General features: G+C 44.8%; 1 protein-coding gene across 2 annotated transcripts in view; it reads right to left on the reverse strand.

The window, feature by feature from the left end:
• The window catches only part of LOC120384504 (fatty acyl-CoA hydrolase precursor, medium chain-like), a 35,038-nt gene extending 31,951 nt beyond the window's left edge, over window positions 1-3,087 (reverse strand). For both annotated transcript variants that reach the window (XM_039503324.1, XM_039503325.1), the window contains exon 1: window positions 2,943-3,087. The gene's annotated coding sequence lies outside the window, so the exon portion shown is untranslated. The remainder of the gene's footprint in view (window positions 1-2,942) is intronic.
• Window positions 3,088-9,211: the final 6,124 nt, after the last annotated feature.

Below are 9,211 nucleotides of genomic sequence, written 5' to 3' on the forward strand. Positions count from 1 at the left end.
GGGTTACTGGTTCAAATGCGGGGCTTCCTGGTGTAAGAGGGGTATGATTCGTTAGGTTGCAAATAGTGCTGTACCTCATACAAGTGCATGTTGAGAAGTAGTTTAAATGTTTCCTTGTTCCTACATGGAGCCCCTAGTTACTGCCTCTAGGTTGTATTAAAACACATTCATGCCTGGGATCCATTCACAATTTTGGAGGCCCCTGGGTAAGGCTAGAGCTGATTGGAACATCAAAGAAAAGATATTGTGAAGATTTATCTGAACATGGTTGAGGGGGAGATTTTTAATTGGAATTTAAAATGTTGAGAAAAAATAAACTGCAAAATCAATTTTTGGAAAATTGCAATGAGGTTCAGGAAAGACCAAATGTGAATTCTGCAGACAGCTGGAACCTGAGTTTCACAATTCTGCAATTGCACTTCTGCTGCCATTTAGTAACAGGATATGTTATAATTACATGAAAGAAAACTTTCACCTTCCTGTCTTGCAGCACTAAAGAGGATCTTCTCCTCTTAAGTCCCTTAAGTCATTGCAGCTGAACTGGTTGTTGCACAGCCATATAAATTGGCAATTTCCTGCAAATTATTTAAAGACATGAACTTAGTCTGTTATATAAACTCCACGAAGTCTGCCTAACAAAAAACTACTCTGCATGCAGTGCTGTAGAAGATCGTCTCAATGAGCTGATACGGCAGCTGGATCGGCACAACAATTGCTGATAGGTCTATCAAGTGTATAATACCGTAGTTAAAAATTAAGAAGCGTTGAACAGTTAACACTGTCAACTCAAAAATCACATGTCTGAAAAATGTGTGATTTCTATTGTTTCAAGTAACACCTGAGGTTACTGTACACTGAAAGGAGTGGGGGTGGGGAAGGAAGCTTCTCATTTGTTTACTTTATGCATATGATATGCTTTGGGAATAGTCCGTGTCACTATTTCCCCTGTACAGCTAGTTGGCTACTGATGTCTGCTTCTCCCTTGCTGAAAAGGAGAGTAAAAACTCTCAGGGATTAGAAAACCCTCTTTAATATAAATAAATGTAATAAAAATAAATAAATAAAAAATCCCAATGTAGGCTGCTCTGTCAGAAACTGTTTTTTTAAATTAGTCAATTAAACAAAACTGAAGTTGGCAGTGCAGTTTTACTTGACTTGTATGAAATGACGTATCCAGTCAAAGAGATGAGGTGGGTGAGGTAATATCTTGTATTGGCCCAACTTCTGTTGGTGAAAGAGAGAAACTTTCAAGCCTACACAAGTCCTGAAGACCTGTAGAAGAGCTCTGTGTAAACTCATGTTTGTCTCCTTCACCAACAGAAGTTGGTCCAATACAAGGTATTACCTCACCCACCTTTTCCGTCTAATATCCTGAGACCCACACAGCTGCAACAATATTGCAAATGTCCAGTCAGTGACAGATCTGGGAGTAGAACCCAAAAGTCAATCAGTTTATCCATCAGAGAAAGTGAATAAGGAAAAGTTATTTACTTCTTCCCATAATATAAGAACTAGGGGTCACCAAATGAAATTAATGGGCAGCAGGTTTAAAACAAATAAAAGGAAGTTCTTCTTCACACAGCGCACAGTCAACCTGTGGAACTCCTTGCCTGAGGAGGTTGTGAAGGCCAGGACTATAACAGGGTTTAAAAGAGAACTAGATACATTCATGGAGGTTAAGTCCATTAATGGCTATTAGCCAGGTGGGTAAGGAATGGTGTCCCTAGCCTCTGTTTGTCAGAGGGTGGTGATGGACAGCAGGAAAGAGATCACTTGATCATTACCTATTAGGTTCACTCCCTCTGGGGCACCTGGCATTGGCCACTGTCGGTAACCAGGATACTGGGCTGGATGGACATTTGGTCTGACCCAGTATGGCCATTCTTATGTTCTTATGTATCAGCTTTAAGTTTTCTATAGTTCCCATCACCATAAGATCTAAGCAGTACTGATTTCCTGTCCCTGCTGCGAAGATGAAATTTACCCAGGTGCAAAGGGGTCCCTGGCCCTTTATAAGACCTGATACCTTGCTTTGGGTGAAGGTGGATTAACAGTGCCTCTAGGAAATAGGCTGCAAAAGGGATCCCCTACAACCCATTGTGTACAATGGAGAAATGCTCTGACCAGTCCCAAACAGCATCTTAATTGGGGGTTGCAATGAACTGGTGGTGCAAACAGTAGAATTTAACGGCAGGACCATCAGCTGGTATAAACCAGTAGCTATTCTGACTGTGATGCAGTTGTGCTGATCTACACCAGCTGGGTGAGCCGGCCCTGAAAGTTCAACTAATTGAGCAATCAATGTTTTGAATATGTTATGAATATTCAGTAAAGAATAAAACAGAACATCTTGCCAAAAGAATCCAAGGAGACCTATTCTGTACTGAATAATTACCATGACCACATTCTCATAAACTGACAATGCTGACCCATCAAACCAAGACGCTCCACCAAATATAAAATTGCCTCCATGAATCGACACCATCACCTTGGAAAGCACAGGAGGAGAAATGCTTTTATGTATTGCTCTGCAGATTTTGTTTGATATGAATACTTTGAAAATTATATATTTTTTAATAAATGACAAACATTATTATATATACATTTATTCATCTGAAAATTATTGAAGGATGTCAAAGATTTAATCACAGCCATTTGCAATCTAAAGGAGCATAAACCAAGACTCATATTCTTGTCAATTGATGAAAATATTAAAGGAGCCTATAGAAATATTTAAAAGACCCTAAGAGAGTTAGGCACCCAAGTTCAATGGGAGGGGAGTGTCTGACTCCATTAGGTTGCTGTGAAAATCTCATCGTACAGTTCTTAATATCAAAATAACACTTTTAGTTTGTGTTAATTTTTTTTGCTGACTAATTTCTGAAAAATTATCAATTTAAAATCATCATTTACATTAGGCAATGAAGCTTCATAATACTCACATGAGGTAGAGAAAGATACATGGGGAATTCCTCACTCACCACTGTAACAGAGACATCTCTGGAGTGGAACACAACAGCTGTGAAGCACCTAGTTTCAGCAGACAGAATACAAGGAATTGGAAATTGTCCGCGGGTAAAATTTTCATTAAGTGCTATGATGGGGTCAGGCCAGACAGCTACAGTAGAGTGGAGGAAGACAAGTATATTAGACCCAGAATAAGCAGGTCCCTTGGTAAGTGAACAGGGTTTGCTCTAGGTTAATTAAGACACCTGGGACCAATCAAGGCCCTGCCAGAACCTGTTAAGAGCCTCCTCTCCAGCCAGGTAGGAGTGCTTGCTAGGAACTGTGGGAGGAAGGCAAGGTACTGGAGAGCTGGGTGATGCAGATGCTGGCAAGCACCAGGAAAGACACCCTGCAGGTGCAGAAGCGAAGGGTGGGAGAATACCTGCCTGATGAGACTGAACTGGGTGTCTGGTTGGTTGCCACCACGCCCATAGGGGCTACCAGAGACTGAGTGTCCCTGGGAGGAACCCTGCTCCGGCAAGTGTGGACTGCAAGCCCAGGGCCATGGGGGGAAATCTCTGAGGTAAAGAGGAATACCCCAGTCTGGAAGCGCAGGACCCACCGAGGCAGAGGAGAAGCTCTGCCACAGTGTCCAAGTTACTTAGCAGCCTAAGTCCCATTTTCAGAACTTACTTGGGAGCATAAGGGCCAGATATACAAAGGTATTTAGGTGCCTAACAATGCAGATAGTGCCTAATGGGATTTTCAGAGTGCCTATGCATGTTACACACCTAACCTGACATAGATGTAGACTCCTAAGTCACTTTTGAATACTTTACCCCACATCACCAGAAGTAATATTCCTTTTCTTATGCAAAGTTCTGAGACAGTCAAGACTACCACCAAGCCCTGCAGCTGCAATGATTTTCTAATAGCACCAACGTTTGTACAACAGATTTGCTTACAGGTAAGTTGGCCTTCTTGTCTGTCTAGGCAAGTGTGTAAACATTCAGGTAGAAACAGGCTTTGGAAATTCTGGAGGCATGGTGTTTTTCTTTCCTATTTTTCTCATTTCTTTTCACTGTGGCCAGGTCCTGTGGGCACCTACACAAACAAAAGGAAAATATAAACAATAGATAGTATAACTGTAGCAGTAACAATACATTAGCTGAGGGGGAACAATCTCCCCTTGGGCTGAAATTCCATAGAAAGTCTTGCACAGGAACAGCAGAGAGCATGTCCCCTAACTTGTAAACACTTTGAATTATCAATTCTAGGCTGGAGCAGCATGGACCAACAATGCTGGCTTGAATTACAGTGGAAAAGGTCACTTGCATGTTCTACACCACCAGTAATACAATAACCTGGGTTGCTCTACATGGCAGCCAGGACTGGTCCAATGACTAGGATGACTGGCCCAGGAACAGGATGCTATAAACAGCTTTACAGACGTCCCTCAGCTGCAGCTAGTGGTTAGGGTGGAGATGAGAATCTGGGCCTAAGCATCCTTAGCCCGATTTTGGATGGGTCAAGCAAAACATAAATTTAGAATTATCTAAACAAAGTTTGAAATATTGACTCCTACATCTAGGACAAACGCAGTGGCAGTGTGCTTCCCCCACTCAGGCCTTGACCTCAGAAGCTAGAGCCGTTACTAGACCAATGAGCAAACAGGAAGTATCATGCTCCAGTAATAAATTCTGACTGTGTTTTGTCTTCAAGTGACATTTAATTGGGAGAAGAGCAAGAAGAGAATATCACTGGTGAAAAGTGGGAGCAATTTATTGCCAGTGACCAAAAAATACACAGGGATTCACATTTTAAATTTGGATAATATAAAGTATTGAACAGTCTGTAAAATATCCCAACTAAAAGCATCAGTTGCAAAGATGCTGCTGACCTAATTGACAAATTGCCCCATGTCCTTTGCGGTGGCCCCATGGTCATCCGAGTTTACTGGACTGCTACATTAGAGCACCTTAGTTACATATAATACCCGGTACATGTGTGGAGGGTCATTCTACATATATGATAGTGATTGTGAGGCCTCCACATAATACTTATGATATGGAGAGCAAAGAACTCAGTGCAGAGGGCAGGTGCACTTTGCTAGTTAGGTGAAAAGCTCAGACAAAAGCCAGGGCTAAACTTGGAAAACGTGTCACCTCTGGGACCTTTGCTTTGTGCTCTGCAGAAGTTACTTACATGGAGCTAGAGAACCAAGTGCAGAAGTACAGCTTTCCCTGCACTGTTGAGTAAAAGAAAGGATGTTCGGAAGAATTCTTTGTATATTTCCTATTCACATGCTCCTTATGAAACACTTCAATATTGTCAGCAGACCGCCAGCCAATCCAAATTCCTCATCGAGGGCAAATTCTTCTACATCTTTCACAAACAAAGATAAACAGAGCAAGCCTGAGATAGGAGTTAATGACTGTATACAGATCTTACAATAGTGGCTAGGAAGTTGAGTCTCTCAGACCATCCGATCGTTCAGCTGGTTGTGGTGGCAAGTGTCAAAGTTAGAATCAAGACTCACAATTTGTCAGACCACTCTGTTTTTATTAGCGCAGCGCTCCGCCAATAACATTCAGATAATGTGAGTGGCCATGCAAGACCCACACAGTCTTATTTATACAGATAAAAGAGCGGGAATTAAACAAAGGGACAAAGAGAAAAACAGCAAAATTCACCTGGGGCATAGCATGCATATCCTACTTCCTTACTAACTCCTATCTATCTAAGGCTAATGCTTCACCAATTGCCCTTAAACGGTGCAATTGTTCTATGTTAATGTCTGTATTCCTGACACCTGGACTCCAGCATTCCAGTGATTTTCCTTAAAGGTACAGACAGCATTTCTTTAATCCTATCTATTTTTGTAATATAATTCATTCTACTTTCACACAAGTCTCAGGGCTTCAACATGTGGTTTTGTAAAAGGAATTCCAAGGAAATTCCATTCACGAGTCTGTCTGTTCCCTGCATGTTAGCTTGTTTCCCTCAGAGTTGCCATGTGCACAAATCATTTCTGACTGGGCATCTTTCTGTCCTGTGTAATGTATAGATACATTAAGATTAAATCAGCACATGCACACTGGTCAGACAGGTTTCTCCAAGAATGAGATGATGTGCAAACATTTGCAATGTTTCTTCTTTTCCCTTTCATTTGTGTTCAGCAGATTTCAGTTTTAAATTTGTGCAGTCACAAACTCTTTCTCCCACTCACTCACTCCTTGGAGCTGACCTTGACAATGAGAGTGAGGGTTGGGCAGGAAATAGTTTTCCTGTCCCACAAGAATTTTTGAGATTTTGAAACACTTTCCCCATCCTGAATCAGGACGATTTCAGATGGGTCAAGCAAAACATGTTGTTCAGATAATTTTGAAACGTTTCATTTTGATTGTGACCTTTCAAAAATATTTTCCGTTTTTTAGTATCAATTAACTAAAAATTTCAAAACAAAAAGTAATTTTGAACTGAACAAGAACACTTCTCATTTCAGATATGCTGAATCAGGGCATTTTGACAATTTCTAAACTTTTTCTTTCAACTTCACCCAAGTTGGGAACCTGCCCTTTTCCTGTGACCAGATTTGGTTTTGATTAATCAGAATTGTCCAACAAAAAATGTTTAATTGGAAAACTCTCAACCAGCTCTCCTGACAGCCACCTGGTCACTGTGGAGCCTGAGGGATCATTTTCTCAAAGAACGGGCACTTATGGTAACAGTAACTCACCCACAAAATTGGCACCCAGGAAGGCACATCTGCATAGGCAGCCAACTGCTATGCTCACACTTTTATGGACATAAAGTCAAGCTTTTGCTGGCACAGTGGTGAACTTCTTTGAAAATCTGACCTTTAGCTTGCAACTTGCTGGTGCAGCTGTTTTCCCACAAGCAATAATAATGAGATCTTGATTCTGACCTTCAGTTCCAATACTAGTCTAGTCCTGCAGCACAACTCGGGGTCCAAAGCAATGAAATCCAGCCAGCAGCTGCCATCCTTCTCTCACTAGGCTCTGCAAGTAGTTTATTGTTTTCACTTGCTCAAAGAGCTGGTTCAAAGGTCCACGCTGAAGAAGATATGATAGCGGGCTGATAGTTGAATTCTGTTTTGAACATATATATTGGATTGAAATATATATTCTGTTGAGAGCTGTGTTCAATACCCAGTGTAAACCCAATCCTGGAAAGAAAGTAAATAATTTACCTAAATCTGAGAATAAATCAGATGAAACCTGCAGGAGCCATCTGGGAGCAACAAAAATACCCCCATTACATCCTTAAACTGCTTTTAATCCCAGGGGCAAGCAGAACACCAAACCTCCCCCAGCCTACTGGTACCTCTTGGCACTTACTGACATGCCTGCATAAAAAGCATGTCAGTCTCTTACAAACCAGTTGGAATCTTATTCCAGCAACATGTAAACGTTAATCAGACCCACTGGCAAGTGACATTGCACTGGTGGAATTGTACAGCTACATTGTATCCTCCAGAGACCTAATTTTTCATCTCTAAAATCAATTCTCCATTCTCACCTCATGTAAAAAAAATAAAACTGCACTTTTGAAAGTCACTGCTGTTTACCTTAGAGAAAGGACCAGGGATGTTAAAATTAAAGGGCAGGTTATAACCACCTTGTGCAGGGTGCACAAGGTCAGAGAGGGCACAAAGCCAGTCACAATGGCAATCCTACAAGCAGCGTAGGCTTTCTGCCAGCACCCCATAGAGTGCAAACTACACCAAAAGCAGCAAGAAGGGATAGGGCTATGGGCTGAGTGGAACTAGCTGGCTGGCAGGCGTGTATGCTTCAGTCTCAAGCGGTGGTGCAGCAGGCACCTTTCCGCAGCATGCCACAGTGGAGTTCCAGAAGGGCTTTGTGTCTTCAGATACACAAACCCCTGTAGTGTTCATCAGCAAAGGGCAGCTTAGAACCACTACAGTCTGGGGGAACAATCTTGCCATACTGACAGGGGCGGCTCTAGGCACCAGCTAAACAAGCAGGTGCCTAGGGCGGCAAAATATATGGGGCGGCACAATGCTGGGGCCCCAGCTCATACCTCAAGCAGCGACCTGGGCTGGATCCTGACCGCCCCGGGAGGCGGTAACCAGCCTGTTGTTCTGCTGCTGAGTGCGGCGGGGCAGGGAGCCGGCTAAGTGGGGAGTGTGTCCAAGCCTCTCTCCCGCGGGCAGCGGCCAACCCCCACCCCTCAGGCGGGAGCCGGTAGCATGGCCCTGTCCCAGCTTCAGAGGATGGGCCGCTCCTCCTCGGCTTGTCCCCGCCGCTGCAAACCGAGGAGCAGTCCATCCTCTGCAGCCGGGGCAGGGCCTCGCTACCGGCTCTGCCTGGGGGGTGGGGGTGGGTGGCCGCTGACTGCGGAAGAGCAGCGGGAGCCGGTAGCGCGGCCCTTCCCTGGCTGCAGAAGATGGGGGGAACATGGCGCCCGGGCGGACCGCTCCTCCTCGGCTTGTCCCCGCCTCTGCGTCCTCCTCCTCCTCCTCCCCTCTGCACCGCCTCCTGCCGGGGAGGGGAGAGGGGAGCAGAGTGGCAGCCCGGGCTACGCCCAGCTTGTGCCAGGGCCCAGGCAAAGACCAGGGATGAGCGGGGCTGGGATCCAGCAGCAGCCCCAACCCCTGCCCCTGGGGGCGGTGACGGGAGATGAATCCACCTCGGGCAAGGTACGAGTTGGGCTGGGCGGGAGGGTCCCCGGGACCCCTGGGGAGCTTCTGCCTGCTGGAGCCCCAGAGGCTGCTGCCTCCCTGCCCAGCCCCTCACAGCACTCTAGTGCCTGGAGTCTCCTTCTGCCTCCCCTCCTGCAGGGGGCGAGCGACCTGGCAGAGAGGGGCAGCAGCTGTCCAGCAAGCCCAGCACCTCTTCCTTGGCTTCTCCAGCCCCAGAGCTCTCGCCATTGCATGCCCCTCGGGTTCCCAGCTGGGCGGCCTCAGCGCCGGGAAAACGCCAGCAGGGCTGGGTCTAGTGTATATCCGAGTTCGTGGGGAGCTCCCTCGCCCCAATGACTAGTGCCTTACCTATGGCAAGTACAGTGGTGCAATAGGAGTGTGATGTGAGAAATATCATGTCACATTGTGGCACGGTCACTCAAATCACGATTACGTGTGTGTACTGTGCTGCCCTATCGGCGCCTTTTGTGCTAATTTCCCTTTCACGTCGGTGCCAGTGTTTATAGGCTAAAATGCCGGGACAAAAACGACTTGTTAAAATTAAATGTTAAAATTACACTAGTAGGAAATTGTTTTATT

Source organism: Mauremys reevesii, linkage group 16, assembly GCF_016161935.1.
Source record: "Mauremys reevesii isolate NIE-2019 linkage group 16, ASM1616193v1, whole genome shotgun sequence".
NCBI classification, from domain to species: domain Eukaryota; kingdom Metazoa; phylum Chordata; order Testudines; family Geoemydidae; genus Mauremys; species Mauremys reevesii.